The sequence below is a fragment of the Protopterus annectens genome, chromosome 1.part2 (assembly GCF_019279795.1).
Source record: "Protopterus annectens isolate FY-2018-M chromosome 1.part2, PAN1.0, whole genome shotgun sequence".
Lineage (NCBI taxonomy): Eukaryota > Metazoa > Chordata > Ceratodontiformes > Protopteridae > Protopterus > Protopterus annectens.
In genome coordinates, this window is record NC_056727.1 from 556,505,883 (window position 1) to 556,525,295 (window position 19,413).

The 19,413-nt window shown below is 41.3% G+C and overlaps 1 protein-coding gene across 2 annotated transcripts in view; it reads right to left on the reverse strand.

Moving 5' to 3' along the window:
* ENTPD6 (ectonucleoside triphosphate diphosphohydrolase 6) overlaps nt 1–19,413 on the reverse strand; it is a 921,044-nt gene that overhangs the window by 418,611 nt on the left and 483,020 nt on the right. The gene's annotated exons all lie outside the window — the stretch shown is intronic.

Here is a 19,413-nt window from a genome sequence, read left to right on the forward strand (position 1 = left end):
TCAACTGGGAGAATTCTGCAGGCGCTGTCAGAAGTTAAGTGTTGCTTGAGTTTGAGCAGCTTCCGTCCTGCTGTTATAACAGAGTCAGCCAATGTTAGACCAAGGTAGTAGGGAATCCTAAAAGAGGCCCCTAGTAAACTCCTTAAAAGTCGCGGGGCCAGAAGAGAGCTGAAGACCGAGGCATGCGAAGCATTCTTTACCAGACTGAAAGGGAGAGGTGAAGAGAGCCAGGCTTTGTGAGGTGACCAGATTCCTGTCATGTCAGAGCTCCTGACGACATCAGTTTTTCCAAGACTCTATGTCTGACCAGTTAATAGTTCTGACTTGACACTGCAGATTCTGAAGTGAGCACATGAACAGTAAAATGACTTGTGTTCCCGCAATCCACTTTCCTGTGTTAGAGTTCTGCCCTCCAGAGGTTCCCCTTTCCTGGATCCATGGGTATCTTGTAGACACATCTGCTAATGTCTCATCTTGTTGGCAGAGTATCATTATGAAGAACCAGGGTCTCAAGTGGTTGTTCCTAACACAAAAAGATTGTGTTCCTGCGAAGGTTTGGAACCTTACCCCTTCCTGTGTTTTTGTTGAAGTGTTACCTGATCCCTGGAAACTGCTAAATCCTCACCAGCCCTGGAAGATCTTGTCTATGTTGTGTGTTGGATGGCCATGTTCTTGTATCCACTCCTACCGTAGCCACTTGAGTTGCTGGCTGTTGGCAAGAGTCTGAGGGAATCTGAAACTCCTTGAGTGCATCAGTGTCCCAATCTCTGAGGGGCTTCCTGTAGCCACGCACAAAAATCCTCTTTGAAGCACAGGAGGAGTCCCTTGTTATCCGGTAAAATCCTGTTGACGCTGTGTCAATAATTTCAGAGGCAAGATATTATTTGAATGAGATACAGTTTGAACCTGGCACATTGCAACTTTGTTTATGCCAAGCACCAGATTATTGAAGAGTTGATTATGCAGTTTTGGTGACAGTTGAAGCTTCAGAATATGCAGAACTCCATGAGGACTAACCATTGATTAACTGTCTAAACTCTCAGCCTTGACTGGGTTTTTGTTTGATGGAAGTAGCAGCCATGAAGTGAGTTGGTAATAGTTAAAAAGGCCATCGTCTCTGCTGTGGACAGAGGCACACAGAGAGCACAGTAATCTATTCCAGACTTCACACTAGACTTTAGATGACTTTGAGAAGAATACTAGCCTCTGCTTAAATATCAAAGATAGAAAGATGCTGTGATAGATCTTACTAGACTGTACTTAGTTCAGAGCAGGCACTACTCTCTACTTATATTTGAAGCAGCCTTGTCCAAGAAAGTAAAATATCACCTCTTTCTTGAGCCAGAATGAACAAGTGAAAATAAATAAGGGATAGAGGCAATCCCATACTGTCTCTTAGTAGAATGGCCACTTGAAGCAGTGAATGCTGAATGTATAAAGAGTTCTTGAACAATGAGCCAAGCTGATACTGAGATCTAATGTCCAGATCCAGTCATCTTTGCCTTAAATCCAAAGCTGTTATAATTTCAACATCTTGAACTCATGAATCCTCAGATAAATGAAAAGAGTCTCATCCTGAGCTCCACTCACGTATTTCAAATGATCTTTAGATAGTCAGATCACGAAAGTAAGACTGTTAACTACGACAGTCTCTTAAACAGACCCAAATCACTTGATTTGCCACTTGAGAATGTCCTGGCCAGGAGCTCTGTCAAAGACAATTGTCCCTCCTTTGAAGTAAGCCCCAACGAGAATCTACTGGCGGCTGAACTGAAGCTGCTGAGAATCCTGAGGGGCTGAAGACTGACAGGCCTGCTCACCCGAAGTGACTGAGGTGAACCCTAGTTTCTAGGCCTGAAGCCTCCCCCCTGCCCCTACCTAAGGACCACTTAGCCTGCTGCCTCCAGGCCTAACAGTTAAAAACTTCTTTAAATTGTTCCTACTAAACCCTTGCCTCACCCTTATTCTTTCTTTTAACCTTTGCATGGTGAAACCCAAAAAAACAAATTCTTTGTAAATGCAGTGCCAAAACCTTGTCCAACACATTTCCAGCCAATTTCATTTTCCCAGTCCACAACAACCCTCAACCCCAAATTTTCGCCAGGAACCAAATCCTCCTCGCGAAGAAAGGAGCTAGTAACCAGCCCTCAAACAGCATGCACAGAATCACAACCACAGGCAGCAGGCCCATAATACACTTGTGCAGACACATACCACCTCTACAAAATTTGAAGCCTTAGGATTTACATTAAAGCAGTGAAATTAGATTTCAATTCAATTATGAGATAATTTGCGTGACCTTTCCAAATGACAATTCAACGCTCTCATTTTCCTTACCCCTTTTCATGTGAAACTGACAATTCACTTCTCTCTTCTAGTTGGGAAAACCACAACACTTTTTACATCTTAACCCACACAGGCGCCTTAGTGCCTAAGAGGGGAACTTTTTTTAACAACCTTAACTGAGACAAAGGCAACAAATAGTTAGCAACAGCTTCGGGCACGCCCAGTAACCTTAAAAGCATTAGCAATCAGGGAGGCCCTTTCCAACATCAACAGGAAGCCATTGCACCACAGGAGGCACCACATTCAAGTCTAGCTTCCTTAAACACAAGAACACACCAGAGGTAGAAGCAGAGTAATGCTGGCCTTCCCCTCCTGGCAGGAGTAATGGAATTCTTGTCATCCTCTCTGCTCCCCTCTGAAAACAGAGTCTCTAAGAAAGGCATGCTCTCTGAAGAGGCAAAATCCCTGCATCAGAGACTCAGAAGGAGAAATAACATCCAGAAGATTCAGAAATAGACCGCCAGAAGATCAAAACCACCATAACCTGTTCAAGAAGACCCTCCTCTAGGTTCCAAACTCTCAAAAATATCATCTCCTCCATTCATCAGGATGCCATAGTAATCAAATTCATAGTAATCAAATCTTCTGCCATTTTAAGCATAGAACCCGAAGGCCCTCAGAAGCAGGCCTGAGAGAAGCCTACTGTTACCTCTAAAGTTTTGGCTACAGAAGGGAGGCTCTAACTACTTTGGGAGAGAATAGAAGAAGAGACTGAGAGGAAGCCTGGCCTGCCTCAGCCCCCTCACAGGAGGCTCCATCCTGAGTTCTGCCTCTTTCTGTAGGAGACTCTCCTGAGACTCTATAGAAACTCCTGCAAAAACTGAGCCATCCACTGAGAACCGGCGTCTGGGGGCGCCCTAGGCTTCTGTCTGCCTGTTTTTGTCCTTCCGTTGGCGGATGAAGCGGATCCCGCGGATGAGACGGCGGATCCCGCTTCCCAAACACTTCCCAATTACAGTCTAACCTCCAACTCTTAGTAAATGCGTTCCTGGCATTAAACTTAAAGCACAAACCAACAACCAACCAACGGCGCTAAAACAACCTAAACAACAAAGTATACATAATGTGGTAATCCCTATGGTATTTGTTGAAAACAAAAATACAGTTTTTTTCTCACATCGGTTAAATTAAATACTGAGAAACAAAAAAGCCAAAATGTTCCTGAAAAAAGTACTTAGGTACCTCTGCAAACTGAACCGGCTCCGGTTTTCGGGGTGAAACCATCAACCTGCACACTTTAAAACACTGCCCTGCATCGAATCACGCCGCAAAATGACGAGGATATGAGGATATGGCGCGGTCATGGCATTAGTACTGGGCGTACTGGCGTCAGTCTAATGCGCGCCGGCGTCGTATACCTACTCTGGTATGGGGACTGATGCTGCGGACTATACCCAATAGTAAGGACTGCAGCAATGGAAGACGAAGAACATCTGTTGTTTGCATGTTTATCGTGTTGAAATTTCTGCAGCTACTAGTTATTCCTCACAGCCACACTTAAGTTTGATTTGATTTAGTCCAATCAATGGCCACACTTCAAAGAAGCTCTCAGTATAAGTGAATTACTCCATTAAAAGGCATAACTATAAATCAGGCTTACACTGAGAACAAGCCTTTTAGAATTAGATCCTATGTTTCAATCTTATAAGTCTGTAAAAGAATAGATTCTGTACGTGACTTATTTTTTATGAAACTATAGTTGCATAATACAGCAAAACTAATGAAACTTATCATTTTGTATTAAATAGTTTCAATATAGTATTTGTTGGCATCTTCATTTCACCCTTAAATGACTCAACATAACTTTCTGCATAGCCATGGGTATATGGAAGATGTGTTGCAATAGTTGAAAAGATAATTCCATTTTGTTGAGTCCCTTATTTGTATAGTGTGGTATGGTAACCCATAAACAGCAAATAATCTTCTAAGCCAACATGGTAGTTCATGTGTGCAGTGTCAGATATGCAAATTGCATACAGTCATTCTGAATATACAACAACCACAATCATAAATGCATTGTGCTTGAAAGGCCCTGCAAAGTCAATATATACAGTTTTCTAACACCAGAAATGAAATTTCCCTTAGCAGAACTAACATGGTCTTGGCATATTTTCTTTCATCTGGTCTAGCTTTGTGCCAGTTGCCTCTTTCTTCTCCATCACAACTACAACATTTGCTATTTACCTGAGGAAAAAAATCTTTGAAATCTACTTCAAAGTATAAAATTAACTATGCAAATACTTCCAAGCAAAATTCCTAAAGCTTCAGGAATTTGTTTCATACGGAATCAATACACGTCCTCCCACTGCTCCCTTGTAAATTGCTTTTCCAGTCTCTCATCCCCATCTTTTCTAAGCTCCTGTGATTTTATTTAATAGTAATCTTGCAATATTTTATATACCTTACTAATTATACCCCTTTTTTAACAGCAATTTCTGTTCTAGATTTGACTAAAATGCTACCAGAGCAGGTCTTTCAGTTAGGACTCCTCCATCCCTTTCTCTTTGCCTGTACTCTGATATCTATCCCTGATAGGGAAGACCGTCTCTAACTTGGAATCCACACTTTCTTGGTCTCATCCCACTGTAGAAACCCCAGTGGCCTCCTGCCTATTTTTGTACCCCTACTTGCAGTCATCCCTACTGGCAAATACTTTCTCCATTCCTGTGTTGGCTTGGTTCTTAGAATACTTTCTACATCCTTATGAATATAATATTCGGCATAGTGGTTATTATTCTCTTTAAGGATCTGCATCCAAAACCCAACTATCTCCATATTTCTTGACCCCCCCCCCGCTTCATCATCATCATCCCTTTCCACTTCGATTTATAGCTTTCTGGTTGTGTTATGTATATCAGTATTAACTGTGCAGCTTTAAAATATCCCTTCAAGGCAGGTAAACCTAAACCACATTATTGTATTGGGAAGATCAATGTATCCCACTTAACTCTTGCCCTCTTTCCCACCTAGATAAATTCCTTCAACTCTTTAATAATTATTGTCCACAATTGTTCGCCCCGGTTGATAAAAAGTACCTGACCTGCATATAAAAAGTACAGTTGTGTAAGATCTTACCATAACAGGTGATCTACTTCTCACTGTTGAAGTATTCTTAACATCAAGGATATCCTGCAGAGGACAGCCAGATCCAGCTAGCGTTTCAAAGCCTTTACAGTTTTTAGTGCTACACAACAGACATATGTTCTACATCTAAGATATAAGGTACATATGTGACATATAAGTTCCTAATCCTTAGAACTGAATTGCCCCTGTAGAACCAGAGCAAATCAAAAGGAAAGTGATAACATGCCCATCCAGGAAGGAAAGAAGATGACAGAAAGTAAGAAACATCCTTCGGCCAGAACAAAGAATAATCAGGGATAGGAGGGACGGGCAGAATACTGCAACAGTGAAAAGTAGGATATCTACTGTTAAGGTAAGATCTTACACAACTGTACTATGTCCTTCCATATCACTGCTGCAGTCTTCTTAACATCCGGGAGAGTACAAAAGCTACTGGAGAAGATTGGAGGAGGAAGCTGGAGCACAGCCTTCCAAGACCACATGAAGAATGACCCTGCAAAACCTGTCCTGGAGCTAGAAATGACATCCAACTTGTAATGCCTACCATAGTTGTGGATAGAAGACAAAGTAGCAGCTTATACAATGAATCTGGTATCCAGACCTTTGAAAAAAAAACCAGAAGAGGCTACTGCCCTAGTAGAATGAGGTCAAACAGGAGAAGAAAGCTGCTTGCCATGAAAGGTATAGAAAAATGAACTGGCCTTAGGAACCTAGTTGGAGATAGTTTGCTTAGAAATAGCAAAACTTAATGTCCTGGGATAAAAAGGAACAAAATGTTGCTTGGATTTCTGGATATATTTTGTCTTGCCTAGGTTAACACCTGAATTGTCTTTGCAGATCCAAGGTGTGATGAATCCATTCACTAGCATTCTGTGGAGAGGTGAAAAACAGAATAGAATTGTTTGATTTAAGGACAGCTTGATTTAAGGACAAACCATTAACCACCTTTGGGATAAAATAAGGACTGGTATGAAGACAGATTCTCTCCCTATGAAAAACTAAAAAAAGGAGCAACTGCTATGAGTGCCTAAAGCTCAGAAGCTCTCTTAGCAGATGTAAAAGCCACCAACAATAATGTCTTCCACGTACAATGCAGCAGGGAAGAGGAAAATGCAGGCTCAAAGGGAGACTGAGTTCATTTCTCAAGAGCAAAATTACAGTCCCAAGGAGGAGGAAAAGACTGTTTTGTGGACCTAATACAAAGGATGCCTTTCAAAAGTTGTTTGACTTCAAAACAAGAAGCAATAGATTCAAAGGCAGACAAACAGAAATGAGCATTAATAGACGAATATGCCAGACCAGAAGTGAGCAGCTGACACAGATAAGAAAGGATGGTAGAAATACCGACAGAAAAAGGCTCCAGGTCATACTTGAGGCACCAAACAAAAATCTCTTCCATTTAACCAAATAAGATTTTCTAATAGTGGGTTTTCTGGCCTCCTGCAAATCTTGAAGCATGTCCTCAGACATGTCTAAAAGGAATCAAAACCCTATCTCCCAAAGACTCAAATAAGGAGTGGGCAAGTGAAAGTGAATGAAAGGTCCCTTGTTCTGTGTGAGAAGATCCATCCTGTGAAGTAACTTGTGATGATTGCACCTGGCCAGCTGAAATACAAGAGAAAACCACTGCTGTCTGGGCAAAAACTGAGTCACCAGCAAGATTTTGGTCCTGTCCCACATAATCTTGTGAAGAAGATTTGGTAGAAGAGGAAAAGGGGGATATGTGTATAGAAACATCCCCTTCCAGGAAAAAACGGCATCTACTTTCCAAGCCACAGGAGTTGACTCTCTGGAGCAGAAATTTGGGAGTTTTCTGTTCAGAAGGCAGGCACAAAGATCTACTTGAGAAAAACTCCACTGATGTACAATATCCAAGAATACCTCTATATAAGGCATCCATTCATGAGGATCTGTCCTGGACCTGCTCAAACTGCCTGCCACAAGATTGTGCTCTGAGGGGAATGTAAACCACCTGAAGAAATAATTGATGGTGGACTGTAACATCCCATGTCTGAAGATCTAACCTGTAAAGGACTAATGACCAAAGCCAGAGCACAGCACCCAGGAAGGAAATAGTATGAACCAAAAAAAAATTGGTGTTGTCTTAGCACTCGCTGGTATCAAATATTCAAGAATAAATCAAGCCCAACAGGACAATAGTGAAAATCCACCAAGACAAAATGAAAACAAAATTTGACTTATTTTAATAAAAAAGCAATTCACCAAACATTAAGCACATTTGTTCCATATAGCTGGAACTTCATCAGAACGTTTGGACCATTAAAAATCACATATTCAAATAATAAAATAGACGAAACATGTGACCCTGACAAACAAATCTTAATATTATATTAATTAATCAATACAATTAAAGATGACCCATGCAAAATAAACTTAAAGCAATCTCACTATGAGTCTACACCATAAAACCATATACAATACAATACATAATATAATGTGTATACAAGAAAATGCATAATACATTCACAATTTAGAGGCTCACATCCTAAGAATACTAGAAATAGTTTCATTTAAACCTGGCAGTTGACTGGCATGTAGTTTAAGCTGCCACTTTAATTCAAAATGCTCAAGTTTTAACTCCCAAGGTCCACCCCTTAAGTTTGGAAAAATCTGTTTCAATGCAAAAAATAAGAAGGTTTTATAATTTTGACAAGACAGTGTATGTTTAAAGAGGGCATTATTCTCATTTAATGTTCTAATATAGTATATATGCTCATAAATATAACACTGTAACCGCCTTTCTGTTTTACCTATATAATAGCAATGACAATAGTCGCAGAAAGCAATATAAACTACTCTTGCCGAACAGCAGTCACAGGTATAGGCTAACCTAAAATTATAGGAATTTGTACGTATCCGTAAAGTCTGTCCAATGAAGATAAATTTGCACTCTGGGCAGCATGCACATCTAAGAGTTCCTTTATTAGTTCTATTAAAAAAAATGTATCATTTCTGTAAGATATTCTTTCAAACTTTTCTTTTAAAATGAAATGCCTCTTTATGTACAAACTGTGGAGTTGCACCTAGAATGGAATAAAGAAGGTCGTATGAACAATAACCTTCCAATTCTCAATAATAGCCCTCTTTACTTCTTTACTCCAGGAGTCATGTTTAAAAATCATAGTATACTCATAAGAAGATTTAGTATCAAACGAGTCTTCCACAAAACCCTTTCCTAGTAAAGAAGCATAACTAAAATCCCATTTTCTCATTTTCTAGCAACTTCTTTCCTGATATCCTGTAACATACCCAAAAGATACCCTCTATCTAGAAATGCACAAACAAGCTTGTCAACCTGGGCATGAAATTGTACATCCTTGGATACAATTCTAGAGGCACGTTCCATTTGCCCTTTCACTAAACTTTTTTTCTGTGACGGGGATGATTACTACTAAAATGAAGAAATGTATTTGAGTAGGTTGGTTTTCTGTACAAAGCGGAAACAAATTCGTGTTCATCCTGCAAAGTAGGCAAGACTCCATGCCCTCTTGCTTACTGAAGTATCACATGACTGTGGCACTGATGTTGAAGGTCCTTAGAAGATCTGTAACCCGAAGGGCGTGAAGAGCATGAAGAGCCAGAATCAGAGCTCTCATTATTTTGATGTTGATATGTTCTGTTAGCTGTTGAGAGGACCAGAAACCCTGGACTTTGAGGTTGTTGGATAAGACTCTCCAACCTTGGTAAGAAGCAGCTGTGTAAAGGTCCTAAGTGGGGAGAGGGACCTCAAAAGTCAAGCTTGGATTCAGGGAAATGTGATGAATCCACTAGTGGAGCAGGGTGACAGGGAAATACAGGGGATGGTAGTGCTGAAACCAGATAGTCTTGAGATATCACTGACATTTTCTTATATGGACCTTGGCAAAGGAAACCATAGGAATAGTGGATGCCATGTACCCCAGAACTCAGAAATTCCCTGGCACGAAGGACTGGAAGAAAGAGAACAGAATGAAAATAGACAGACAGGCAGAGGATCTTGAGAGGTAGGAGACCAGCCATAATTGGCTGGGTCAGAATTCTATATCCTGGAAAGACTTTGTTCTGAGAGTTCAGAACAGACTTTTTGAGATTTAGGGTGAACCTCAGACTGAGATCCATAGCAAAGTGGAGATTTTGAAGCAGAAGCTGCTGAGCAGGGGCCTGAAGCAATAGGTCATCCATGTAAGGGAATATCTGAATCCCATAGAGTTTGTAGAAGGCTACCACTGGTTATAGACAGTTGGAAAAAGACCTCCTGGGTTGTAGAAAGACCAAACGGCAAAGCAGAGAACTGTTAATATCAGGGAGAAATAGAGAAACTTCTTAAAAAGAGGGTGAATACGAATGCAAAAGTAAGCATCCTTCAAATCTTGGGATACCAGAAAAGCTTGAGGGAGCAACAGAACAAAAAAAAACTAGAAACAACATCATGAAGGAGGGGACCTTTACAAAGGTGTCGAGAAAAGAAAGATCCAGAATGGGCCTCCAAGTCCTCTCCTTCCTGGGAACTAAAAACATCCTGGAGTAGAAACCTGTGCCCTGCTGAGATGTGAGAAAAGGTTGAATGGTTTCCTGTGCCAAAAGATGCTGAATAACCAAGGGAAAAATGACAGAGCTGGCAAGGAGGAAGCTAGAGAAGGCTTGAGAAGGGAAAAAAGGGCTTCCAAACCATAAAGCAACTACTCTAGATAATGGAAAGAACCCAAGCGTTTCTGGTTATCTGTTGCCAAACCAGAAAAAAACAGAGTAAACCTGAGGGACAGAGGAATCTGGCCAAGAGGTAGAAAATGCTGAATGTTATACAGTAGCAGATTTATCTGGAATGTTAGGTTATGACCCACAGAACCCGGAGAAGAAAGTCAGGAAAAACTCTCTTGGAGGCTGACTTGCCACAAGAAGATTGTCTATGGACAAAAGCAGGCTTAGAGGGATAATTTCACTGAAAGCAAGGAACAGGAGATAACATTTTCTTCAGATCCTGCATAGCTTTTATCTTGCAGTGTCTTAAAAAATTCAGCATCTGCAGTGACAAAAAGATTCTGGTTGTCTAAAGGAGAATCAAGCAATTTAGCCTTGATGTCTTAAGGAAGAATCTCTAGCTGCAACCAAGAACACCTCCTTATCACAGATCCTGACGCAGTGGTCAAAGAAGCATCAGCAGCATCATAGCAGCATTTAATAGAATGGTGAGACACCGGACAAGCAGTACTCAAAAAGGAAACAGCAGAAGACTTTGCCTCAGAATCAGGCATAACGGTCAGAATACCCCCTTATAAAGAAGAGCCAGAACATAGCTGGTCATATGGGTTTGCTAGTTAATGGCTCAGAAAGCTAAGGTAGCATAAGTGTATACGTTTGGCCCATACCTGCCCATGACATGACTGCTCTTATCTGAAGGTAATAGCTTAGAGAAGGAGAGTAACTTAGATGGCTTATCAGTAGCCACAGAAATAACAGCACAGCTTTTATACAAAAACATCTGAGCTTCTGGGACCTTATAGAACCCGTCAGTTTTGTTTAAGGGCAAAGGTTGGGAATCAAGGGCTTGAGAAGCTAGAGAGAAACTATCCAAAAGGCCATCCAAAACTGGAGGGACTGCAGCAGAAGGCCCAGGAGAATCAAGCTGAAATACTTCATAATACCTTTTCTGAATGTCAGACACTTGGGGAAAAATCACACTTAAAATGTTCCATCAAACAAACCAATTCTTCCAAAGGGGAATCGGGAGAAAGTGAATCTTCCTTTCACAACCCCAGGCCAAGAGAAGAGTAGATCTGAGAGAAGCAGGCCAAAGACTCCTCTCCAGAGCCTAAACCCACCTCATCCTCAGAAGAATCATATTCCCCCAGGATGTTTTGAAGGAGTAGAAGAACAGGGAACAGAAGTAGGAACAGATAATCCTTGAGGGGGTCTTTAAAGCCATAAGGGTATTGAACAGTCCCTGATTAAAGTTCTGCCATTCTTGGTGAAGATCTTTAGCCACAGGAGCCATACGCCTGGTTTTCTGCTTTAATCTATCTAGAAGAGGAAGACCCCTGCCTAGATTCAATGACGGTACTAGGCATCTCTTCCTTAACAAGTATTGGAGGAATCCCCCTAGACCCTTTAGAGATAATCAGCCATGTTTCCCCCTCCACATTTGTAACAGATGTAGGCCTCAGCGAATGTGTGGGTAGGGAGATTCATGCCTGCCTCCAACTGGGTCGTGACAGTGGGAGCCGACATTGGCACCAGGCAGTCCTTGGGTTCTTCATCTCTTCAACTGAGATGTCTGGAGGAGGCTGGACAGCTACAGATTCAGTATGTACCCTCTTAGCTTTTTTCTTCAACGGTGGCTAAATGTCAGGGTGGGCTGGATTCGAAAGCCATGGTATCCTGAGTCAATAGTTTTAAATGCTGGCTCTTGAGGTAAATAGAAATTGATGACAGATGACTCCAGAAAGTCTTGGGGACAAATGCCTGACAGGTTTCACACTAGGTATGGTTGTGCATAGCACAGTTCATGTGTCTTTCTTTATGGAGAATCTTTCTTCTACAGTCGCATTTTCCCTTCCTGGATGACATGACATATAATAGGCAAACAAAAGGAGAAAAATAGGAGGGAAGAAACCCCAATAGGGCGCTTATCTTGAGCAGCCTTGATAGTTAAACTGACTCGGTGAAAGTCTTGCAGACCAAACAAAGTAGTGTTCAGGCTGGTGGAAAAAAAGTTCTGAGGATTAAGCACTCGTACATCAACTATGTATTTCATGTCTTGGACATAGGTCTGATGTATAGCCCCTGGAAGGTGTAAAGGTTTTGGCACACTGGCTGGATATTCAGTGATCCTAAGCAGGATAGTCCAGATGCTAAGAATACTGCAAAAGTGATAAGGAAGGACACTGAAAGGGACTAAAACATGGTCACTACTTGCACCTTACTATCTATATCCATAAACCAGAACTTCCACTTTCTCTGTATTTGTATTATCTTGTGTTTAGTCTCTTCCCCCATATTGTTATCTGCAATAACAAAAGCCTTTTTAATCCATAGTCCTAAATACTTCATCTCATCATATCTACATAAATATGGGTATTGCTGAACCAAGACATGATTAGGTACATCATATTTATGGCGATAGTCCTTGTTTTACCTTCAATAATGTTATACCTAAAAAGACTTGAAACTGTCTCAAAATGTTCCACAACAGTGAAATGTGCTTTTCTTGATTTATCATGTACAGAATAATATCATCTGCAATCAAAGCCAGCTTTTATTGATTACCATACCAATTATATCCTTGAATTTCGAGTCCCTTATTTTCTTTGCCAGTGGCTTGAAATATAAAGCAAATAAAGGGGAGAGAGGACACCCCTGCCTGACCCTCCATTCAAACACAACTTATCAGAGAGGAACTATCCCACTTTAATTCTTGCCTTGTATCTTTCATACATCCTTCTTGCTACTGTATCATGGAATGTAAATGCTATCATTGCCTTAATCATAAAATTCTAGATTACTATGCTGAATGTTTTCTCTGAATCAAGACCCACCAACAGTAATATTTTCTTTACATTCTGCTTCTCACTGGATTATCTCTGTTTTATTAATGCCATCAAATGTTTGTCTCCCTTTCACAAAACCACACTGCTCCACATCTATTAAACTTGGCAATAACATGCCATTCTTTTAGGATAGATATAAAGACTTTATAATTGTGGCTTACAATTGAAACGGGAGGCTGGGTCTGATGAGTCTTTACCTGCTTTGGGAAATACAGCCACAAAATCTTTCTTCCAAGTTGCTGGTGTTTTCCCTCTTTATAAACACTACTAAATGAAATCTTCCAGATCTTTATCACTTTCTTCCCCCCACTAACTTCCAAACTTCCACAAGAATACCAACTGTTCCTGGAGACTTCCATGCAGACTGATTGGGTTCACTACCAAATTTAGAAATTTCTAAACATCGAGCCTCTGATTACCGAAGCCCAGAGGAATGAAGTTTTGAAATATCGAAAGTCAAAAAAAATTATTCAATATATTAAAAGAGGGCTGCCCCCCCCACCCCCTGCTACTTAAATATATCAACTCTGAGATCGCATTAAAGTGTAGAGAATGGTAACGTTCCCATTTCACACTGTATGCAATCTCTAGTGACAAGTTTTGATACTTCAAAACCTCAATCCTCTGGGCTTCAGTAATCAGAGGTATGAGGTTTTGAAATTTCAAAATTTGTTAGTGGACCCAATTGATTGTACAGCACTGTTTTTATTTCATGTCCTCGTATCTTAACTATTAGTCATTGAGCCTCATCTTACTTTAATCTTGTCATAATGAAGTGTTCCATAAATATTTCCATTTGTGCTCTTTATCGGTTTCCACATGTCTCTGCTTTATACAAATATTATAAAATTTCCAAAATATCTCGAACACCTCTATAGGATCTCTGATTAGTTTTCATGTCATAGACTCCCTAAGTTTAGCATCAATTGTTTCTGTGTGTTTCTGGAGTTATCAACAAACAGTTGCTTAACAGCAACCTTTCTAAACTCATGCATATTATTCAGATACTCCCTTATTTTCTCTTTAGCACTCTGCAATTGCTCCTCCTCTTGTTCTGCGATAGTCCTTTTATTCTGCAATAGTTTAATCTTTGTCAGCCCCTCTAAACAATCTCTGTTACTGCTTAACCGTACATCTTTCTCTTTTATTTCTACCCTATTTTTAAACCAATTTTCCTTTCATCCAAATCACTAATTATTCCTTCTGAAAAAAAATGTATCTTCCTTAATAATGCTTAAATAATTTCCTCGACTTATTCATTAAATTCTTGTCTTTTTAACAGGTAGGCTGGAAAGCACCAGTGTCTCATTTTGCTTCATTGCCCTGCATTTTTACCTTAGTTTTTATTGGTGCATGATCTGAAACAGTTACTGGAAGTGTGTTGAAACTTTCAATTAAATGCTCATGTTCCTGTGAAATATAAGTTTTATCCAGTCTAGCCTGGGGAATAATATGTAAACTCTGTCTGAGCTCCTACTATTAAATTCATGTCTTCCATACAAAACATCTTCATAAATTTCTTCAGAAGTCTACCTTCTTTTGTTATAGTTCTCCTTCTAGGTCCCCCAATACATTCTCACTATTACAAAGCGAGTGCAGGTCCCCATATACAAGTAATATTCCCTGCTGAAAGATGATAATTTCTCTCAAAAATGTCTCAAGCTCCATGAAACGAGTTTCTGCTGGAATATAAATACATGACACTGCAATTCTCCTTCTTGTGAATTGGCCCTTCCTACCTCAAATCTACCATTATTTTCTTTTTTTGTCTTCTATCACTTTTGGGTCCCTCTTGCAATCAACATTATTACTCCCCTTTTCCTTGGTCTTCAATATTTTGCTGAATATCCATCTTGAAATTCTTTCTTTATCAAATATCCATGCTCATTTGTTTCCAAATGTGTCTTATGCAGCATTGCTATTTGTACTCTGCATTTCTTTTTTTTTGGTCACCTTGGGCTTCACTGTTACTGGCCCAGCCCACAGTACCCAATGCCCATGCCAGGTCTACCAGCCGCTCTCCAACTTCCCCTGGATTTGCTCCATTTTTGCTGGATTCCCTGCCACTTTGTCAGTCATCCAAGCCGCTAATCAAACCTGGATTAATTGGGCTGTAGTCAGGGCTTTATCAGTCTAAGCCACCAAAGGGGCTATGCACTCTGCATTTCTTAATATAATTCAATACTCTTTCCTTTCTGTCTACAGCTCTAAGCCCATTTTCATTCCAAGACATTATGGATAAAGTAGCCATTATGATAAAAAGTTATTAGACATGACATTTGCTTTGAATGTGTATTTCCAACTTTTGCCCTGCATGGCCACACTAATGTTTGGCAGTGTGATATTTATCTATACAGTTGTTTCTTCTCATCTCCATTTGAATATGTCTCATTTTTCAAGACTTTTTACTTTAATAAAAACGCTCACAGAAAGTACTAAATGTATTTTCTAAACACCCCATCTCCTATTAATTTAGAAGAAATGCACAACACTGTGTTCATTTTAATAAAGGAAGTTTAACCCTACAAATGGGAGTAATTGCTCCAAGGCATCTACTGTACCCACAGGGATAATCTAATCTAAAATGAAGGTTACATTACAGTCTGTGTTTCCACTTACACTAACACAAATTATAGTCTGTGTTTCCACTTACACCAATTGCTGTCTGTTCATTTCTTATCTTTGTTCCCCTCCAACATGTGTAAAACAGCTTGTATGCTTTCATAAAACACTGACTTTGAGCCCCAAGAACAAGTGCACTCATTACCTTTAAATAAAACAAAATTATGTACTGTTTTATTAATTGCATTAAACTATTAAGGTGGATGGGGAGGCTGCTATCTCTTACTCACTTTCCAGAATTTCAGACTATTTTTCACTGAACTATTTGTTAATGTACCTTTAAATTTTGCATTTCCCTCAACAAGGAATATTTAGAACTCTCAAGATTAACTGCATGCACCTGTAGACAGCATGTCTCCATGTAAAAGTAGTTAGCAATGAGAAAACAAACACAGCTAACATGAAGATAGGTTCATAGGTTCATACTAGGCTATCTGCCCTAGGGCATTTATAAGCCTAGCCAGAGTGTGTTTGGCTTTCGCCACCCATTTTAAATTAATTTTGCTATGCCCTTTTTCGAGGTTAGTATGCTGTGCCTCTGTCTAACAGTGACACAGAAGTGATACCCGGGGTAAACCTACGATCTCCCATCCACTCATCAAGATTCCTCTTGAAGAGAGTCAATGAGGGACTCTGCCTAACCTGGACTGGGATTTTATTCCAGAGTGAAGAGAGCCTCTGGGTTATGAATCTGTCCCTCCAGCATGTCCTTTTTATTTCAGTGCTGAGGTTCACGTCTCTCGAGTGCATAGCTCGATGGGATTTGGATTTTCTGAGGTGCAGCATGTCCATTAATTCCGGGTTAGACATGGCTTTATACGTCAGGCACAGATCGACTCTGAGCAGGCGGTATGCCACTGAGTAGAGCTGGAGTTTCTTTAACTGGGCAGCATATGGCATCTGTTTGAGCCCTTTGATCCTCTTGGTGAGGTACTTTTGGGGTCTTTCCAGTTGCTGCAGGTGTCTGGTAAGGTACATCCCAAAAGGGACATTGTACTCAATTATGGGCCTCATGAGGGATGAGTAAAGAGGCATGATGACCTCCCCTGATCTAGATGTGAATCCCTTCATGATTAGGTGGGCTATATAAAATGTTTTTCCAACCACTTTGGCCACGTGGTTGTCAAATGAGAGACTGCTATCAACTTGGGTCCCCAGGTCTCTAATTACTTCTTCTGTACTTAATGGATTACCACCTATGTGGTAATTTGTGGGCACTTTGTTTTTGCCAAAGGGGATGACTATACACTTTTTGGCATTTAGCTTGAGGCCATGGTTCTGGCACTAGTTGTCTGTTTCTATGAGGCCCTTTTGGAGGATGCTTGTGTCGGCTGGAGAGTCGATTATGGCGCCCAGTTTGCAGTCATCTGCGAACTTGGTCAGCCACAGTCCTTCCTTGTTGGCCTGTACCTCCGAGAAATATATACCGAACAAGAGAGGTCCCAGGACTGAGCCTAGTGGGATGCCACTTGTAACTGGTTTGGAGTCTGACATGGCTCCAGCAATTCTAACCATGTGGGTTCTGTCCTTGAGCCAGTTTGCAACCCATCTAGTGACATAGGGGTTTATATTTAAGCTGGTGAGCTTACCTATAATGCCCGAGTGGGGTATTGTATCGAAGGCTTTTGTGAGGTCCAGGTAGGCTGTGTGGACCACCTTCCCCTCATCAATGGCCTTGGTGATTGTTTCAAAGAAATCGACCAGGTTTAAGAGGCAGGATCTGCCCTTAACAAAGCCGAACTGGGTAGGATCCAGTGTCTGTAAGTCCCCAATACTTTTATTTATGAGGTCCATGATGATCCTTTCCATAGCTTTGCAGACCAAGCTAGTCAGGCTTATGGGGCGATAGTTTCTAGAATCCGTTGAGGCACCACCTTTGTGGAGGGGGACCACTGTTGCTGTACGCCACTCTCTGGGTACATATCCTGTAGTAAGGCTGAGATTGAACAGTAGTTTTATGTTTAGGTTTAGCTCTTCTTGGAGTTCATGTAGGACGCAGCCTGGGACACAGTCTGGTCCCATTGATGCTGTGTTTTTTGCTTTGGAGAGGGTGGCTCTTACCTGAGCATCTGAGATGTCAGGGGGGCAGCACTCTGCTGAGATAGATATTTGCCCTTTTTGTGGGGAGGGGGGGGAGTTTGCGCTGAACCTGTCAGCTAGGATGTTGGCAATGTCTGTGGGTTTGGTGTATTTTTTGTCATTTTGGACTAATTCTGAGCATATCTGGGAATTCCCACCCAGGTTCCTAACATAACTAAAGAAAGCCTTGTGATTATCCTTAGTGTTCTGTGCAATTTTTCTCTCAAAGCTGGCCTTAGACGATTTTATGAGTGCCCGTAGTTTTTTGCTAATACTGATCAGAGATGCCTTCCCTTTTGGGATTTTGCTCTATCATGTAGTAGCTTCCTCCTTCTATTGTATAGTTTGTTTATGGCTGGGGCCCACCAGACAGGACGTCTGCCTTTGGAGGATTGCGTCTTGGTTTTATTTGGGATTGCATGATCCATGCATTCCTGAAGGTGTTCATAGAATGCGTTTATAAAGGATTCTGCGGTCTGGGCCGTATTTTCCACAGGCCCGGGGACTTTGAAGGATTCCACCTCGGTTTTGAGGAGTGTGAAATTTGCTTTAGAGAAGTTTTTCACTGTGGTTTTCTTGGCAGGGGGTGGGGGTGGGATGTGAATATCCAGTGAGATTAGTTTATGGTCTGATCTTACCAGTGAGGGATACACTTCTGGTCTGGAGCATAGAGTCCCCATGTTGGTGATGATCAGGTCCAGTATGTTTTCACCTCTTGTGGGAGTGGTAACAAGTTGTTCCATAGCATTTGAGTTTATAAATTCTAGGAACCTTTGGGCTAGGGTGTTGGAGCTAGAGTAATGCTCCCAGTCTATGTTTGGGTAGTTGAAGTCGCCCAATATAATGGTGTTTGGAGAGACCTTCATATTTTCCAGTGTTCTCAGGAAGGCCGAGTGGGCTTCCTGGGTTTGGGAGGGTGGTCTGTAGCAGGCTATCAACTGGAAGGCAGTTTTACCCACTGTTAGTTGCACATGGATAGTCTCTGATGCTTCGTGCTGTGCCACCAACCTGGAGGTGTGGGTATCTTTGACGAATATTGATACTCCCCCTCCTTTTGTGGTTTGGTCCAAGTTTTGGAGCCGAAAAGCATGGTATGAGGTATAACCTGGTAGTGCTGGGGTGCTCTCGGGAGCCTTGAACCAGATTTCTGTTACTGCACAGATATCGATGCTCTCCATGCTAAGGAGAATTCCGAGTGTGTGCATCTTGAGGTTTAGACTTCTGGCGTTGAGTAGCATTACTCAGTTTCTTATCCCTTGTGATACCTATGGAGGTGGGTTTGTCTTTTGAGCCTTGCCTAAAAAAGGCACTATGGGGGTAAGCAACAGCCTTTGCCAATATCTGAAAGCCCAGTGGTGACAGGTGCAAGCCATCCCTAGCGATGCATCATGGCTTGTCGAGCATGTCATCCCAGGCTGACAGGCATTGGATCCCCTTTGAATGACACCAATACTTAAGCCAGTTGTTGAAATTGATCATCTTGTCTTCATACTGTGGCATCATTCTTGGTGAGGGTAAGATGCTACTCAAGGTCAGGGTCATACCGGCCTGAGCTACATGTTCAGAGAGCTCCTCTATGTCTCTTTTCATGTAGTCCCGGGAGGTACGTCTCAAGTCATTCACACCAGCATGGACAATGACTGAGTCATATTTGTACATGAGTGCTTGTGTTATGTGGCGGATCCTAGCACCCCACAGGCAGCTCACCGTGACCTTCTCCTTGTTCAGCCTGGTGAAC